General features: G+C 42.6%; 1 protein-coding gene and 1 long non-coding RNA gene across 3 annotated transcripts in view; one reads left to right on the forward strand and one right to left on the reverse strand.

Annotated features, from left to right (window-relative positions):
* The window catches only part of Zfat (zinc finger and AT-hook domain containing), a 184,841-nt gene that overhangs the window by 38,062 nt on the left and 126,544 nt on the right, over nucleotides 1–20,235 (reverse strand). The window lies entirely within an intron of this gene.
* On the forward strand, nucleotides 4,173–10,641 carry LOC116082763. Its single transcript, XR_004115421.1, has 3 exons — nucleotides 4,173–4,208; nucleotides 5,589–5,780; nucleotides 10,504–10,641. It is a non-coding gene; the product is annotated as an uncharacterized LOC116082763 (long non-coding RNA).

Consider the following 20,235-nt stretch of genomic DNA (forward strand, 5'->3'; position numbering starts at 1 on the left):
AAGTCTTCTTTTTTCATACTGCATACCCACTCACTCCTTCAAAACAGTCTCCGCCCACGCCTTTTACTCCTCCCCTTCCTACTTAGGGCTCTAAGTTGCCAATGGTTTTGCCAGCACTGGCTGGTCGACCCCATGTTCCATATCCATCAAATGGTGTCACCTCCCAGGATGAGAGGACACACCAGCATCGCTATTGGCAGCTTCTGCTGATGGTCTCTGAATTAACTGACAAGGATCAGCATTTCAGCTCTGATATTCAGGGCTGACTCTCTAAGCCACTGCCTTGGGGCCTGCTCTGTCTTTCTGCTCTAGTTTCCATGATCATTTTTATACCATTGATGGCTGCTATAAATGTTCAGTGTGATCCTTCCTCTCCCTCAAGTAGGAATATCTATCTACCTTCTAGTTTTCACCACAGGGACATGCTACAGGCATAACTCAAAGCAATTTTAGATTCATATCTTCCTACATAATCTGCTGATCATTCAACCACAAAAAGCTGGCACTCACCATGGCCACTTTTATGGCTCAACCACTTCTGTTATCTAGCCCCTAGGATCTGTCCCTAGCCCTCTCTGCCTGCCACTGTAGTCCAGAGACGGAGGCCATTCCAACTGTATTGGTTTGGGCACCAGGGATAGAAAGGTGAACACTCTGCCACTGGACATCTCAAGCCAAAATCCTCCTAAGGGGAAGCTGTAATGCCCCAGGAAGGCAATTCTCAAACAAAAGACAAACAGGAGCTTCAAAACTTCTCAGAGAACACCCAACATCAAAAGCATCCTGGACACAGGTTATTTAGGGCTATTGCATTTATTATTTAGGGCATTTAGCAGAAATGTGGTCTGGACCACAAGGACCTGAAACAAAGACAGCACTTGTAGGGGTTTCTCGTCTATCAACTGTACAAGGAACAAAAGTTCTAATAACAGACTATTATAAAGTTAAAAAGCTACCCCATATTCTAGCACTTTCCTTTCTAAATGAATAAGCATTATGAGTTTATTATTTTTGGAATGCTAACACTTACACTTCGAGAAAAGACTTCGAGAAAAGAAACTGAGAATGCTATACTGCCCACATGGGGCAGTCAGTGGGCAACAGCTGCGAAAGAGAGGGGCCAATCAAAGTAAGGAATGGTCCTACAAACCAAATCCACACTGTAGAGTCCAGTCCATCCTTCATGTGGTGAAGCAGATAAATTGCCACACGAGAATTCCAATGCTCTTTAATTCCCATGCAGAGTCCTTGGAAGGATTTCTCATAAGAAAAAAATGGCAAACAGGTATGGGGGGTGGGGTGGGTGTGCAGAGGAGGCCAAATGAAAGAGCAATCCGCAAGCTACAGAGTTTTATCAAAATCTCAATTCTTGGCATTGGCAGGTTTGGGAGAGGGCTCTGCCACACCATCCCAGACAGACTGGGACATCAGGCTGCTGTGATAAAGTGAGCTCAGCACCGGGCTGAGCAGATGGCTCCCAGATGAGCAGTTCTGGGGCTAGAAAGATAACGATTGCCTTCCCTGGGCTTGAGTCTGCTCCTTAAACCCTTTCCATCACTTCATGAAATCCCTTGCTGGGATATTCCATCCTAAACTACATTCACTGAACCACACTTGGGACCTTTCTAGCAAATCTAATTCTAGGCTGAGAAGGCAGGATAGTGACAATCTGGGAACTCTGTAAGGGCTGTGGTACCAAGAAGGCACACCAACCACTGCTAAGGCCCTGCTCCACGTGAAGTCTGGCTGCACCTCCAAAGCTTCCGGCCTTAAGATTTCATATCTGAAGCATCTATTTATTGACCTCATACTGTGAGTTAGACACTGTTCCCTGATCTGGGGATTCCATGATAAATGAGGCAGGCTTGTGATTCTCTGAATATATATGAGTTTTCAAAGATTAAATGCTACGTAAGCAAACTAAATCATAAAACTTGGTTCCTAAGCCAGATACTCGCAAATAGCAAATGACACTGGACCTCCAAAGAGACATTATTTATTCTGAGCTTCAGACCAGAATCTAGCCAAGAGTTAGGAGACACACAAACTTGAGGCATCCACATAGTTCACTTGGAACAAGATCTAAAGTTCTTACTGAGGCTCAAAAGAAATCAGACAAAAGACAGGGAGCCACCAGTCACAGCTTCTGTTCGGTCACACTGGAGTTATTTAATCAGCTTTCTGAGATCTACCATCATAATTAAGCTGTTTCATCCAACAGTTCCTGAGCTACCATATGCCAGGGAGCTGTGCTCTTTTCATTGACTCATTCCTCTAAGTCTCACTATTTGATATGGGTACAATTATTGGTCCCATATTACTAACAAGGCAACTTAGGCACAAAGTGATGCAGGAACTTGTGCAAAGCCTCATGGTCTCCCAGTATGTCTCAGACCCAGACAGAGTTCATCACACAGAAATGATTTAGTTTTTCAGTAGCCACAATTTTGAGAGCATCCGTCTTCACGGGTCTTCTCGGAGGGATTCAGGCTTATATATACTAGATATGAGCCAGCCCTGAGTTAACCATCAACTAATAGCCATGGTAGAGTGGGAAAAACTAAGGCCACTGCACCAGTATGGTACACACACACACACACACACACACACACACACACACACACACACACACACATCAACTATTAATGTGTGATCTATGGTAACAATAACATTAAGCTCTAGGTATCAGGCAGGAGAGTGAGTACCATGTGGCCAGTAAACAATCTCATTGTCTTTTCTTGATGTCTGTGTAAATACTAGCATTCCAGAAATAATACCTTCAGCCTGCTGGCTTATTTAGAGAGGAAAGTCCTGGTACATGATATGGCTTTTAACTTCACAATACTCTGAAGTATTGGAATTGTAGACCTTTTACTCGAATTTAAAATTATTGCTCTGGAAACAGGATGGCCTGAAAGAAACTAGAGTGGAGCAGGAACCAGTCATCCTTTGCTGCAGTGCTTTGGCCAGAGACACTGAGGGCCAGCCTAGAGTGAGGAACAAATGCCCTGCAAGGAAGCCACCAGTTAGAGAGAAGGAGATGGAAACTCAGATGGACCCAGTGGCTCAGATGATGTGGAGAAAGAAGTGTTAAAGGATTGAGTAAAGCAGTCATCATTGCGTCTAGTTCAGATAACAGAAGAGAAGAAATGATAACAGTCTTACAGGAGGAATACTAGGAAATCTAGATACCTGGTCCAGAGAAAAGGTAGAGCCATAAATATAAAACACACAAAAAAATTGTGGTATAGCCATATATCTGAACTTAGAGCCCCTGGCAGATGCTCTATGATTAAATGTGCCTGTGACATGAGAATTGGCATTTATGTATTACAGTAGTGGCCCAGAATAATGGGCAGGAAAGTGGGCAGCAGAAAGGGAGCTCAGACAGAACTAGAAGCTTATGGAGTTGTGGAGTTCAAGGCTGTTGTCCTCACAGTGGGAGAGATAGTAGAGTCAAGTACACTGAGAAGCCCAATCAGAAAAGGCCATAGGAGTGTTCACAGGTCTGACAAGAAAAGGTCAGCTGTGGTGAGCTCACTGAGGAGATTCACTAGCAAGGTAAAAACAAAAGCTGAATTCAGCAAGTTGCTGAGGGGACGTGGGTCAGGAGTGAGTTCTGGGTCATGGGCCAATGTCCAGAAGAATATCATCTATTCATGACCCACAGGGTAGGTTGAATAAATGTACAATTGATTTTGGAAGGCAGCAACTCTTTTAAGTTCATGGATTTAGATCAGGAAAAGTCTAATCCAAGCTAACAAGTTTTGCATTCCATTTGTCGGTCTGTTCCAAAAGGCTCAGAGACCAACATCTGATCCTGTTCCTTTGAGATGGACCTCTCTATGCAGAGGGTGACAGTATCAGATGACTCTAGTGTGTCAAGCCTGAGGATATAGAACATAAATGGCCTAAGTCTGATATCTTGGATGAGACAGACCTAAGAAATTAACACAGAAGCTTAAGCACTTCTTTGATTGGCATCCTAGTAAAAGTGGGAAAAGTCAAGGTAATTGTAGCAGCCTGTACCAAGTAGACTAGTTGGTATAAGATATGTTATTAGAAGCAGCATTATTAGACCACAAACACCACCACACTATAGCAGGCTGTCCATAGTGACATTACATCATTGTGACATCAAGCAAGAGTGGATAGATGGAGTAAACCAGGAGGCAAGAGGTGAGCTCAGATATCAGATCCATCACTAGGTTAGCCATAAAAACTCTAATTGCTTTGGGGGCCAGGGATGCATGTGCACTTTCTCGATTGTATGCCTATTAATTTGTATGTGGGTTCATTTGATAGATGGGTGGCAGTCAGAAGTCGACCTCAGACGCTGTCATCAGGAGCAACCATCTTGTTTTGGCTCTTACTACTTAGGAGATGGCCACTTTGTTAGGCTGGCTCGTGAGGAAGGACACATACATCTCCACCTCCCCAGTTCTGGGACTCTAAACTCACACCTCCACATCCTGTCTGGCTTTCCCCTCCTCCATATCACTTTTGATCTTCTATTAAATGGGATAGTAAGCCTCTGCTCACCTACCAAGGCTCCAAAGAGATCACAAAAACACAATAGAACTGTAACTTGCCTATGTGACTTCTGTCTTGCTCTCTGATCTTACTGACCTTGATGTAATCCTCACATGCCTATGTGACTTTTGTCATCTGCCCTGTTTTCTGTATACTATTTAAGCCTAAATTTTACCTTGTGCAAATACACTCAGACTCAGTACTTCCTTGTGTCAACTGTTTGTCATGCATGCACCGGATTTTTTGCCCACCTGACCAGAACTCTTATCTTATCTGCAGAACAAGAGGTCCCTGCAACAAACCCAGTCTGTTGCACGTACACGCTCGCTCGCTCTCTATCTCTCTCTCCCTCCCTCCCCCCCCTCTCTCTCTCCCTCTCTCTCTCTCTCTCTCTCTCTCTCTCTCTCTCTCTCTCTCTCTCTCTCTCTCTCTTTCTCTCTCATTCAGACAGTTAGTTGAACTTAAAGATGGTTACATGATCTGCCTAAAGTCCCATAAGGGGAAATATCTGGAAGAGTAAATGCTAATACACATTGAGCTGACTCAAGCCTTTGACCAAGTTCAAGTACAGCAATGAATTCAACTAAAGGAATTTAGCTATAGATTGCCCTACACAACCAAAACTACCCACAGTCAAAAAAAAAAAATAATTGGGATAGATTAATGCAGCAGTTTAAAAGATACTAAGAATAAAAGAAATCTGAAGCCAGGCATGAAGCTGACAAGAAGCTGAGGCAAGGAGAAAACCTGGGCTACATAGCAAAACTGTCTCTAAAACAAAATAATACACACATGTGTGTGCATACACACATACAAATCTGTGTGATGTCTAACAAAAGCCTCTTAAGCCAAAGCAGGCACAAGTCTAGCTGTACCGTCTGATCACAAGTGCCCGGGAAGCCTCTTGACCTTCTTTGTGCCTCACTTTCTCATCTGTCAAATGTACATAAGATCAGACCCTGTAAGGATGGAGTAAGATGCTATAAATACAGCACATGACACATGATAAGTGTTAGTTCATATGTTAGCTGTCACCACCATTGTTATTTTCAAAGTCAACAAGCTATAGAAGAAAATGTCAAGAAATAAATGGAAAATTAACAACAGCAACAGGAAAATGGTTTTCACAGCTTCTGCACAGATAGAACAGAACCACATCTTTGTTGCATCAGGAAAAGCTGAACTGTCAAGAAGATAACCACATTTTTACCTGTCCTACCAAGATTTGGAGCAGATCAATCCATAAGGTACTTCAACTGGTTTCTTCAACTGCTTATATCCAATCAAAAATGTCAAGCCCAAGGCTGGTGAGAAAGAAGCTCTGCAGAAATAGTGATGGGAGTAGAAAAGGCAGTAGGCACAGGGCAGAAGGGGAAACAAATTGGCTGCAGATAATTTCTCAATTGGGAGGAAGTGAGAATGGGGACGGAACATCCTGATCAAGAATCCCAAACTCCTTGCTAAAGATCCAACAGAACCCTTCCCAGCACTAAGTGAGCATGAATGGCATACAAGATCTAATGGCAGGACTGTGGCACATCTGATCTTCTATGTCCCTGTGTCTTCTTAGTGCAATGGGTCAGGTAAAAGGTTGCCACCATCACCTATGAGCCATGGACCTTAAGCATTTTCCTCCACCCCTTGATGTGTTAGTTCCCTCCTCTGAAGTATGGGAGTTAGAAATTAATGTCAGAACACAGCTGTTGTAAAAGGCCAGGAGACCATTTCCCTGACAGCAATGCTAAATGCTCAGGTACCCTGTTACATCACCACTGCCAGAATCCATGACTATCTATGCTCTTCTTCCATCCTGTTCTGTTGTTACTGTTGTTGGGGGCTTTTGTTTGTTTGTTTTGTTTGAAACTGTGTTTCTCTGACTGCCCTGGAACTTGATTTGTAGACTAGGCTAGCCTCAAACTCAGAGATTCACCTGCCCCTGCCTCCCAAGTACTGGGACTAAAGGTTTGCACCACCACCACAAGACTTCCATCCAGAGTTATGATAGCAAGTGATTTTCACAGCAACTTGGATGTCCCCTTTGGCCCCCAGGTGTCTTCACACACTTCTTTTTCAGTTTTGCTCCATGAGCTCAGAGATCATCCCTTTAGATCTTGAAACTGGTTCACTGCAATAAACTATTTCTTGACTTTCACTGTCTTGTTCTATGACACACAGTTAGCCTTATATTCTGCTGTGTCTGACTCTCCCATGAGAACATGTACTCTAAGGAGCAGAGTCCCCTTTAGCTACAGTGTCCTGACATAACAGCACCTAGAACAGCACCCAAGGAAAGCAGGGACAATGTTGGAAGCACCTGTGACACAGGAGTATTTCCCTTAAGGATATATCTGCACTCAGATGATAAGCCGGCTACCCAGGATTCTTGTAGACATGGGAGCAAAATGGAAGACAATATACCCAAGGGTTGAGTAAGCACAACTGGGGTTATATTTGCTTCAAGGCTTTTCTTCATAAGCCAGGTTTCCTACAGCTGAATGCATTTTAAGTAATCAGAAATATATAAACATTATGTTAAGTAGATTAATGATTCAAAAGAGAAAGAGCCTCCACCACCACCCCGTCCCCATGAGCTGAACCTCTGCTGCAGAGCATCCAGAAGGGAAGGAGAGTTTAGGCAGGCAGTGAAGGCCATGTGAGAGCCCTTCTGAGTCCCGCACTTGCCTGCACTGACAGCCAGTCTACCCTATTGTCCAGAGTCCTTCTTCTGCACTGATCTCTTATAAGCAGTCTTTTCACACATGGAAGTAGGCCATGTGTACCTCTGATCAAGCTGTTGCTCCCCACGCATAGTGTAGGGAACGGTACCTTCCTCTCTGGCTTGCCTGCTCCACCACGGCTCTGGCCACACTCCTCTCCACAGTCATCCCCAATCACTGGATGCTGTCACATCACATCCTTTCTTATTGCCACTCTGCCCTAATCTTCATGTACCATGTCCCGGACCACATTCCTGACTGCTTCTTACCCATCATTCATTTTATAAGTTCCCGCACTTCCTCCCGAGTCTGCTGAAGCTTGCCAGGAAGCAGACAGGCACAGTCCAGATGATCTCCTCAGAGTCTCTGTGACAAAGCAGGTATTGCACTTGGCGGCAAAGGCATGTACAAAGTCCCACATGAGCTCAAGACAGTCTGTGACTGTCAGGTGTATATGAGGCAGTGTCTAAGAGCTCCCTGCACACTGTATCACCTTGCAGTTCTGCCTTACATCCTTGGGCTGTTCATCTTTCTCTAAAGACATCCCACCTCACCCTGCTCTACTCTCTAAAACTCTAGGACAACCTTAAGGAGATGGGCGGACATACCTGTCCTGCTGAGGGTACCTCATGCTCCTCTTTGTAGGCATCTCTGCCCTTCTGACTTCACTCCTTTCTGCTGAAGTTCCTTAGGCCACACTGTCTTTTTCCTCAATAGTCTCATTAGTTAATTGATCTTAACATCATATGACAAGGAAAAAGGGGGGATGTGGCATCTTAGTGATATATGCCACGTCTCAGTGACAATGAGCCAAAGTCATGTGAATAAAGAAGTTCAAACTGAGTTCAGTGCTGACCCACTGACTCCAGGAAGAATATCACAATGCATCCACAAAGCATGATCTTCTATTAAATGGGATAGTAAGCCTCTGCTCACCTACCAAGGCTCCAAAGAGATCACAAAAACACAATAGAACTGTAACTTGCCTATGTGACTTCTGTCTTGCTCTCTGATCTTACTGACCTTGATGTAATCCTCACATGCCTATGTGACTTTTGTCATCTGCCCTGTTTTCTGTATACTATTTAAGCCTAAATTTTCCTTGTGCAAATACACTCAGACTCAGTACTTCCTTGTGTCAACTGTTTGTCATGCACCGGATTTTTTGCCCACCTGACCAGAACTTCACAGAACCACATCCCCTGAAAACATTTCCCATGCCTACTGAAGGCAATCCCTGCTGGTGTGAAGGCCTTTGCTTATGCTGTGAGTCACACTTCACAGATTTGGGCCAAAACTGATGATTCTAACATCACCTTTTCATCCACAAGTTACTAACAGTACATGTGCCTGATAGTGGACACACTCAGCACACATGCTCACAATTGCTTGAGTATGTTAACTCACCATAGAATAACATGTGATCCCTTGTGCCTGATAGTGGACACACTCACCACACATGCTCATGAGCTCACCATATGACATACACCCACATGCATGTCAAGAAACCCCCAACTTTTCTCAGAAGAACCAGTTCCTTCTCTCCAGGGAACTCTTCGATCAGCATGTCCACCTGCTCCCATGGCCGGTAGCTCCTCTATGGAGCCCACGTCAGAGCACAATCATCTATGCTTGCCTAGTGGCCAGCGCTGGAATCAGCAGCCAGTAGACTTGGCTACTGCAAAGAACGAGTGGATTAGAACCAGGAAAAAGAAAGATCCCTGTTCTGTTTCATCAATGTGGCTGAAGCAAAGCTCAACACAAACATCCCAAATGTCCTGGACATATACGCAACATGAGGGCTGAACTGAAAGCATCTAGGGTAACAGAGGAAAATAACAGGAGGGAGAGGATGTAGAGGAAACAGATTCAGTGCACAATGTATGAAAATCTTGAAAAATAAATAAGGAGTAGCCATTTATATGTGCGTGTGTATATGTATATATATATGTATATGTATAATTAAGATGTTTACGACTAGATTAATTTCTCTGGACACACATGCATAGATGATAAAACTATAGAGTGAAAGAAAAACAGGCAGTAATCTTGGGATAGAGAAGGCAATAGCTCAGGAAGGCCCTCAGAGGGCATCTAATGAGGAAATGATCCGTTTCCAGACAGTGATGACATGACTGTTAATTGACAGTCTTTATTACATAGTTCATGTAGTATTTGATATTCTGAATACACAATCAACTTCAGAAAGAGTGAAGGGAAGAATAGAGAAAAGAATTGGGTGATTAATGGGAAACTCAGTGACATAGTCCCCCTGTGCAAGGTTTGATGGCAAACCTTCAGAATATAGAGATTATGAATGGTTGCCTCTATTACGATTAACAAAGCCTCTGCTTGGCCATGAAAGGACACTTCTACATGTCCTTTCTTTAATTTGTGCCACAAAATTGCTTTACTATTGTTACATGGGCTTCCTCACCACCAGACCCTGAGGTACGAAGGTGGGTCTTCAGAAGGGCACAGGCCCAGAGTGGACACTAACTAAGGATCTCACCTCCCACTCTCAGCCTCGCTCAGCTACAGCCTTGGATTATGCAAGCACTCCCCAGGGCTTTGGATTCAAATGAGACACCTGTAAAATTTACACCAGTACTTGGAGAAGATGGAGTCTGTTTCATTAATGTCAGAAGTAGCCATCAATCTCCTAAAATGAAAGCTTGCATTAAGGTAGCCGGAGAAGATGCAGCTAGGCTAGAGGAGGCAGCTCCCACATTCCTGTGAACTTTGAATTCAGCCTTCATATCTCTCCCAGACCTAATTCAGTTACTACTTAGACATATGAGATAATTCCACCACAGATCCTAGGAAGGAAGAGATGAGCTGGCAGCCTAGTCAGGTTGAGGTGCCCCTGAATTGCCCTTCTTGAACATGGTCCAGGACTGATGCTGCTAGAATGTGCTCCCAACAATTTGTCCAGAAGAGGTCTGTGACCTGGGATATTTCTCACCATTTTTGACTGTCAGAAGTTTCTGGTGTCAGAGAGACTTAGACTCAATCTGGGTTCTGCCTCTTAACAGCTGTGGAACTTTGGGCAAGTTGCTTATTTAGTTGACTGGATTAGTGGTAATATAAACAAAGAAGCCCACACAGATACCTTATCAAGTAACTCCCACCGATGGCTCAGATGGGCATCTTGGGTGCAAAAGGGCTCATCTAAAACAACAGACCACACAGTATTCCTTTCATCTGAAAACCTGCATTTGAAGCATGACGTCCTTCCTGTTTATGTTTGCAGTGACAGAGAAGAGGAGAAAACAAAGGGGACTCCAATCTGCTGATGAGAACCGAGAAGAGAGCAGCAGAGTAGCCACTAAGCCTGTCCTGCCCGCTTGTCATCTAGAGTAAAAAAATAAAGCACATTTTGTAGATGAGACCTGGGAGGTAGGGGCTGCTTCAGTGGGTTCTCAGAGAGTCACTGTGAAACCAGGCTTTGAGCCAGACTCCATAGGTCAGGTACCATCCTCCTAGGGAGCTGGTGCACAGATCAATCGAGGCCACTGCAAATGAGTGTGACTTCAACTACAATCTCTCCTGCTGCTGCATCAGCTGAGAGACTTCTGCAACCTTCCCACTACACTGAGCTTTTCATTTTACAGATGACTTTGGGTTTCAAACCACAGCATCAATGTGGAAGTGTCATTTTGACAATGGTACTTCTAACACCTAGAATACTGGTGGTGACACAATCAGCCTTTTTTCCCCTTTTCTCCCTAGCCCCACCGTGGTGACCTGAATTTGTGTAGCCCTGTCTGGAATGCCTGTTAACCACCAGTGTGCTCCTGTTGACTGGAAACTGCAGACCAGACAGGATTAACACTGCCACAAAACTGAAGATCCACATTAACTACATTTTCCTTATTTCCAAAGGATATACCAGATGGATCAACCACATGCCTTTCACAGGAATCTTGGGGTTTATATTCCTTAACAATGGTGAAACAAGGTTTACAGGGCCCAACAAAAGAAAACAATACACTTGCAGATATTTAACTTCCTCTTTGCTGAAAAACAGACAAACCCTTGCACACTGTCTGCAAAACTGCTCTGAGGTTTGGCACTAACCAAGTCCTGACTCACTGAAGCTAGGAGCAACACAATTACAAAGCACCTCACTTCCAAAGTACTCCCATATGCTTCATTCCATTAGCATCTCAAAGTTCTCACTACTGTGAGAAGGAAGGACTTAGGTCTCAAGGCTATATATGAAATGAGAATGAACCCATCGATGTCCCATAATAGAAGGTGTGTGGTATCCTGAACCTTTATGGTTCTGAGCTCTTAAAGCAGCTTAGAATTTCATACTCAACCTCAAAGTCAGCTTATACAGAGCAGCAGGCTAGAGTCAGGTATGTAGCTCATCGGGCAGAGTGCTTGCCTATCATGCCCAGAGCCCTAGGTTCCATTCCTAGCACCACACAAACGAGGCATGGTGCCCATCACCTGTAGGAGTAGGAGTAGGAGTAGGAGTTCAAAGTCATTCTCATCTACATAACAAAATTGAGGCCAGTAAGTGGTGAGTGAGTCCCACTGTAAAAAATATATATAAAAGATCTGCAGACTGCACTCATGCACAAACTAAAAAGTGCTGTTAAAGAGTGTCAGAAGTAGAACAAAAAGTAAAACCAAAGCCTCAAAGGAGTTACATCCTGCATCAAAACAAAATGCATAATATTTGCCAGATAACATTAAACCTACAAAAACAAAGCATGAGGCTTGAAACTAAAGATGAGAGCACTGTGGCCATCCGGAAGCAGAGCAGAGCAGAAGTGAGGAGCGGGTATAAGCTGAGCATGGGGCCGGGGACCAGGAGATATGGCTGCACTGGGTCTGCCTAGAGGAGTGGAGGCTGAGGGTAAGGGGCTGGTAGCTGGCAGTATTTTCAGTCACGAGTGAGATCCATGCTTTCCTTGTGAGTACTGCCAAAAGACAGTTGACTCTGCCGACCACACACTGATATGTAAGCAGCCTTGGGGGAGACAGACAGGAAAAGAACAGCAGGAAGACAGAAGCAACTGGATATAGACAGACATGTGACTTACAAAGAGAAGCACAGGGAAGAACGGAGGCTTTCCTGGACTCTTGTTTCTAGTGACTAGCCTTCAGAGAAATTTGTACCAAAGATACGTGTACAACGATGTCTAAGTAGCTCTGAGGCTTAGAGGATATGGGTGTCAATGAAAATACTATTCACCCCCTTAACACAGGCAGGTTTTGCCTGGCAGCAGCTTTGTGTTGTATTGGGAGTCTCAAACACAAGTTTAGCAAGCCAAGGGTTAAAAGTTTTGCTAATGCTCTTGACTCTCTTAAGAACTCCCATCATCCAAAGCTGGTGCTCAGCTCTACTCTGGGTCAAACTTGGCAGGGACAAATCCAATGCCAGAGTCACTATCCAAAGAGCAGGAGGCAGATCTTCTTAACAGTTAATGAGCACAAAGCTAGTTCAGTTTTAAAATACGGCCAGAGATAAATTAAACAATTTAAAAGAATAAATTTTATAAAGCTGTGGGGTACCACAAGTTCAAAGCCAGCTTGCCTTAAGGCAATGAACTCATCCCAATAAGTAACAGTCAATCAATCCACACTAATTGCATTTGGTGGAGGAGCTTAGAAGACTCTTTAGTGTTAGCTGGTTATCGATTTCATTTTCTTGTTGTTATTATTATTAATATTGTAATCACTTGTGATGTCAAAAATGCAATATTTTCAGAGAATATATTGCATACTCATAGATGGATAGGACTTTAATTTAACATAAACCCATCCAGTTTCCATTTTTTCTAGAGATGCTTTAAAAATCTTTGGTACAAGAGAATTGAACATGGCACTAAAGGTCTTTAGCACAGGCTCTGCAGTCAGAAGCCAGTTAACAAGGTTAACAAAGGGCCAAGTACCACCCAGGTGCACACGTCCTTTCTCCCTCCCGCGCACATCTCCACACTCATAGAAAAGAGAAATGAGTGCAGTATCAGAGACCTTACTGCCCTTCAAGGTCAGATACTGCCATGGAATCCCCACACTTAGTCTTCCCCTGCTGCCCCTGAATTCTGTGGTTTCCACTGAATAGGGTAAGTGTTTCAGCAACAATTTAGCCAGCATCCTATGCCAATGTTATGCTTGAGATTTGATAGCTAAATATATACCTGTGGATATGTACTATCAAGTAAGGAAAAGGACAAAGGGGGAAAAAGATCACTGTCCTTTACAGGCATAGACTGATGAGGTCATTATGTCCAAATGACTTCACAAAAGACACAAAGACATCAAAACCTAAGCATCATCTCTGGAAAGCTTCAGTAGTCCTAACTTATGTCCCTTACATGCCCTAACCTTATGATCTATAAAAATGGAGATGTTAATACCTGCCCTGATAGGTTTTCAGGGCAAATTAAAGTGTGCATATAAAACACTTTCCACAGCAATGCCAGACAACTGAGTGAGATCACTCAGGATACTAGAAGCGAACTGCTTACAAGTGTTTGTCTTCTATGCACTCAAGGTTATCCTTTCACTTCTATCCCTTCCTTACAAGGGTTAGAAGGAAAGCCAGGAGTAAATTATTTCAACAGGAATCTCCTTGGCTGGGCCGGGCAGTGGTGGCGCACGCCTTTAATCCCAGAACTTGGGAGGCAGAGGCAGGCGGATTTCTGAGTTCGAGGCCAGCCTGGTCTACAGAGTGAGTTCCAGGACAGCCAGGACAGCCAGGGCTACACAGAGAAATTATGTCTCAAAGAAAAAAAAAAGGAATCTCCTTGGCTGACCTCATCCTGCATACTGTCTTTGTCCAGTGTTGCATATATGTTCTCATGTGTTCAGATGCCCCTTGCCTTCCACAGGCATAGCTAACTGCAGCTTGCTGTAGTCACATCACAATGGCCTTTGGCACTTACTTCACTATCAAAATGCAGGCACCTGGAAACTGCTTTTGTTAAAGAGAGTTGGCTCTGCAACTTGGGTTGAAGTAACTGTTTCTAAACATAGGATGAAAGCCTGGCATTTCTGACTTTGTTCCTGTCTGTCTCCATCATTCTGGACGGACAGGTAACTCATTATTCTGAGACTTTCCTCTTGAGGAACCTTAGATTCCTAGGCAAGGAAAACTTTACAGGGCCAACGCTTTCCCACATACGAGTGGCTCTCCATAAGGATGAGGTCACACCATGGAGCAGAGCAACCCTCGCCTGACAGGTACCCTGGGCTCTCAGGCAATAAGGACATCTTTGACCACCTTGTATGGCACATCCAGAACATTCAGGGACAAGACTCAGTGAGATCACATCTCGACAGGGATTGCTCAATTATGCAAATCACGTATGGCTCAATACTTCCCACATATAAATTACAATACATTTCAGTACACCGCTGATGGACTTGTGGACACTGAACCCTTTAATCTGTTCCTTCTCCAAGTGCTGCTTGAATTCCCTTTGACTTGTGGTTATCAATCAGTGGAGAACCTTTTGGCTGCAGGCTTCTAAAAATATGGGTTTTAAGCAATAGGATAATATCATCTTAACTTGGCTGAAATAAGAATTAAAAAATGAGAATTATGGTTGTGCTGGTCTTCTGAGTTCCCACAGCTCCTGGGACATAACTTTTCCCTAACACTCCATACAATGGCGATTAATTTTGATGCACTTTTGGCTCGCTCGGCAAAGGCCTATGAACCTGGCAGACAGGGGCCTGAGCTCAGCCCAGAAGCCTGTGCACCTGGCATACTGCCTACCAGAGAATGGTCTGGTTCCCAGATCACCTCATGTACGTCCCATCAAAATATCCAGTAAAAATTGATTTCCTTAGTTGTCCTTACTTTGTCCCTGAACATTCTGATTGCTGAGCAGTGGTATAGGTACTCCAGAGGAAATAGTTTATCAGTGATAATGAGATTAGAGATTAAGGTCTCCTTTACCTCTTATCGGTTTTGTGACAATGCTGTGGCTATGCAAAGTTTCAACTGCAATAAAGCAATAGATTCCTTGGGCTTTGTGGCTCCGACTATCAAGGACTCAAACGCATTCAAACACTATCAAATATAAATTTGACAGTGTGTTGTCAAGGGGAAGGGTCAACTCCTGACCTCAGCTATATCTAAGGACTTTCTGACCACAAAAAGGGAAGAGCCAATGGCCAAGAAGGTCACACAGTGTCAGAAACAGAGGAAGCTAAATAAAGATGGGTCAGCATTCAGCCACCCTGAACTGTTTCTAAAAGGTACATATTTCAAAACTGCTGACTTCAGAATGAATTTTTCTTTGCAGACTTGCACAACTCACACATCATTTTTTAAAAACTTATTCTCTAGAGGGCAGGAGATTCTTGGTGACCTTGAAACTCTATAGAGGATAGAGCTAATGTGCAAAGTCTCTTGGGTATTAAGCCCCTGCGATATGTCTCAGTGTGATGAAAGCACTGGTGGGCAGCAGTGATGGAGAGGGAATGGTAGGGAAATACAGAGCCTGGTCTTTTCCAGGAAGCAGAACTGGACACCATGGGCAGTAAATCCAGTGGGAAGGCGTGGGGCTGATGAGGAGTGCATGCCTAGAGGTTCACAAGCACTCTATATGGACAATACACCTGGTGAAAGGTTCTCTGCCCAGGGGCATATTTATGTGATAGAGCACACTATGTGGAGAACTGTCAAAGAATCTACATAAGACTATTCAATTGATTGTTGTTTTATATCAAACAACTTTTATAATACTCATTTTTATTGTTATAATATTTTATTGTTATAATATAATATTTTATTGTTATAATATTGTTATAATATTGTTATAATTTTATTGTTATAAATTTTTAAGAATATGACAAAATAAAAAAAATGAAAGGTATTGCAGGTATTGAAGGGGGTCTCTGGGAGGAGTTGGGGTACAAATGGGAAAGAAGAGTGTGACGTAATTTTATTTACATAAAATGTTTTTAAATATTAACAAATTCAGATAAACTGAAATTATGTACCTTTTCTCATAATGCAATAAAACTTAAATCAATAAAAAAAGAGAGAGAATGTCAAACCAGTGGGACATGTGACTGTGACACTAAGAACAGCTGGAGCTTGCCTCAGATACCAAGAATGTTGAGTAATGGAACCATGATGGACAGTGTATGTACAGTCAAGGCAAATTCTTGTGACTAGGAAGAAGGCAGAGAAAGGACAGATATGAATATCTGAGAATCATGTAGCTAGTCCTTATCACTAAATTTCTTACTAGTGTTGATGTGTACAGAGGTTGCTCATATACTACTTCTATTGCTAAGCAACAGGTAACTTAGGAAGGTTACAGGACTTGCCGAAGATTATCCAACAGATGATTGAGCTGGGCTCTAAGGCAGAATGAAAGCCCATGAGCACAGGCCTTCCTCTAAGACACAGGGCTTTAATCCAACTACACAATGGTGCTTTTCCTATGGTTGCTTGTGACAGGACACGACTCAAGGTCCTCCCTTCCTAGTGTGGTTAACTATGTGTAGATAAAATTAAACAAAAATGCTGCCAGATCACTCTGTGGGTGACCTTAAATCTGTCACATCTGTCTGCAGCTGGCTATTTCCTCAATAACTCTCCTTTCTTCTGACATGAGGTGAGGTTCCTCTGGGTCTGGCATGGAGGACAGGGCCAACATGAACATGCAGTGGGTAGCCACTCTATGAAGGCAGCAGGGAAGGCCTGTGAAGATGATAACCTCATGCTTAGAGACCCAGCAGCTTGGTGATATTCAGGAGTGTTGGGGCACGGAAGTTTAGTCTTATAAAAAGCAAAGTCCTGACTGTGCTCACAGAATGTCACAGACAGAGGAACTAGCTCTGGACCCAGCTGGGCCACATACTACAGAATCACTGCTTTCTGGGTTGAAGGGTCCTAAGAACAACTGCAGGTTTACAGACTCACTGGGAGGCCCCAGAGGAATCATCATAAAACCAATTACAGAAAAAGAGGACAGAGCAATGTCAGTCTAGGTAAGGTAAATATGAGACTAAGTCAAGGGAAACCAGGAGCAAATATCTAAGAATTTTCTTCCAGTATAGTCATAGAGGACACAGTCATACTCCCTGAAACAAGTATACTGATGTCAATAAAAGATGTTTTCAGACATTCAGTGCCCATACATTTTGGGCTGGATACTACTGACATGGGCATGTTTTTCCTAACATGTACCCAAGTTCCCAAAAGGAAGACAGGTCTCCAAGATAGACCACATTTCTTACACAGTGAAGGGTGGCAGAATAAGTTCTTATCAGCCAGCGTGTCAGGATTGTGTGAAGTCCAACCATTAATACAACTTCTCATAAGAGCAGCTGGGTTTGCTTCATTATTGGTTTCTTCTGCATAATGCCCCACATTGAAATCACTTATGTTTTTGATATCAACTAGTATTTAAGTGGGACTTAAGATTATTTATTAAAATATAATATTTGACCTATTAAATATTCTGATATATGTAGAGAGAGAAGCAAGGCAATGTAACCTCAAAATGGGGGTGGGACTGATATATAGATTTCGTATGTTGATATTATTTAGAATGAACTGTGAAAATAAGTGTGTGTGAAAGGCTCTGGGAAGAAAGAGAGAACTTGTAGGGACAGATGAAAAAAATTAAGAAAACTAGAGCCAATTTGAAAAAAAAAAAAACAAATGAAAATGCTAGGAATTTTTAAATACTAAAACCCTTTATTTGATAGTCTATAAATGGCACATAGACAAAGAATAATGAGCTTGAAGAAAGGTCAAGAAAAATAACTGAAACACAAAGACAGAAGGAAACAGAGAGGAAGAGAAAGGAGGTAAGAGATCTTCTGAGTAATGGGATCTAAGATACAGGCGCTACTGCCCTAAGAGAGGGACAGTGAACAAATGAATGGAGTGGATGTTTAAGGAGACAATGGCTGAGAATGGTCCAGCTATGAAAGACACCACCCACATACCCAAGGATTCACCAAGTGCAAGTCTGGTACACACGAAGGGTGCCTTGATTCCCAGAGGAAAACAAAATAGGGCAGAAAAATCATGAGTCAGCCTGAAAAAAAAAGACCAATTACAAAACAAGTTCAAACCAGTGATGGACAGAGAGCAAAGGAAAAATATCTTGTTGTGATGTCCCCCAGATACTCAGTCTGTGGCCAGCCTGCACATAGATCAGTATATAGATCCGTGTATAGATCAGGCTAGCCTTCACCTGATGGTGTTTGCTCTTCCTGCCTCTGCCTTCAAAATACTCTGTACTTCGCTTCTCGGCCTTTTGGCTAAGATCAAGTGCAAAATACTCTGTACAAATGAAGGTGTTACCAAAGAAAAAGAGAAAACCCAAGTCTGTCTAGCATATAAGCATCATCAGTATGCTCAAGGAAATTTTTCAGGCCAGAAAATAGCGTGTCTGACCAAAGTCCAGGCCGTGCAGGAAAAGGGGTTGAGTATATAGGTAAATTTTACATTTACACCTCTTAATATATTTTCAAATTAATTTTTTAACTTTAAAACTTTAATAATTATAATTTCAAATGTACATTTGAAATTTCCTTAACTATTACTGATTATTTGAAACAAAAGCAGCACTGTGTTGAAGAGTTAACAACTTAATTAAATAAAATGTAAATGATAATAAAGTGTAAGTCTGTCAATGTAGAAATAAAGTGTTTCATGGATTTTATTATTTATGTTCACTAAAGAGTATAGTATCTGAAACCATACACAGTTTTTAAAAAATAACATCCATACACACATACACACACACACACACAGAGAGAGAGAGACAGAGAGAGAGAGAGAGAGAGAGAGGGTCAACAAGTTCTAAATGAGGGAATATTCTCTTCCAATGTCATCAAAACCAAGAAGTCTGAGAAACTGTCAAATCTAAACAGAGCTGTAAAATATAAGATATTTAGTAAAATTTTGTTTTGTTCTGAGATCCTACAGCAAGACAAGAACATCAGATAAAAATGAAAAAATGTGAAACATAAGATTCAGTTAATAATGTGTCAATGGTGAACTGTCAGTAGTAACAAACTGTGTATCCATGTTGGCTATTAACAAGCAAAGACTACAGTGGCTTGCTTGGAGCTCTGCAAGATTTGGCATCACCATCATGTAGGAAAGTGTCTCAGTCAAGGAGAATGACTGGCTCTAGCTCACTGAGAACACCCCCTAGGGTTAGAAATTCACTCACTATACATTTCCAAGATTCAATAATGATTACAGTGCTGACTATAGAGAAGCCAAATTTGTATGGAAGATGGCAACAGGCCTTGGAGAAAGAGAGGGAAAGCTGGTGCCCTTCCCAGCCGCCCTCATGAATATGGCCAGAGTCAATAGCTATACAGAGTCACTGCCCAGTTTCTTCCCAGCAGCCCTCTGAAAAGCAGCCTTTAAAATAATTAGATTTTGTTAGAAGTTTTCAAAGAGGCAAAGAGTGGCTCAAATTAACAAAGGAGCGCCACATAGGTCTACTGTAAGGAATGGCCCAGTGGTATAGCCCTAATCTACTTGCTGATGAACAATTCACATAACAATGAAAAGAGCATCAGTGTCTAGAAATGAATAAAGCGGAAAACATCTATGAGGATATTAGAGTAGGTGCTTTACAGACACAGTTTCAACCCAAACAAAAAGAATATGGGCACAGTCAAACTGGTTTACACCCCTCACTTTGGTACTTTTGTGAAACTGGAGTCATTTTCAAGAGATACAGGAGAACAAAATGGAGCCAACATCCTCTGATCACCCACCAGGTACCATGGACCAGACCCTCTGTTCATAAAATTGATATTGCTTTTAATATCTCCAACACCAGGAGACAGAGATCACATCAGCATTTTACAGGTAATAAGATTTATAGAAAGGAGTGAAATGATGCAATCTACAGGTGGCACAGCTCAGAACAGTCTCAACCTTTAAATCCTGCTGTTTCTTTGTTTTTGTTTTTTTTTTAGATATTTTCTTTATTTACATGTAAATTTCTCCATTCCCAGTTTCCCC

The sequence above is a fragment of the Mastomys coucha genome, unplaced genomic scaffold, assembly GCF_008632895.1.
Source record: "Mastomys coucha isolate ucsf_1 unplaced genomic scaffold, UCSF_Mcou_1 pScaffold7, whole genome shotgun sequence".
Taxonomy (NCBI): Eukaryota; Metazoa; Chordata; class Mammalia; order Rodentia; family Muridae; genus Mastomys; species Mastomys coucha.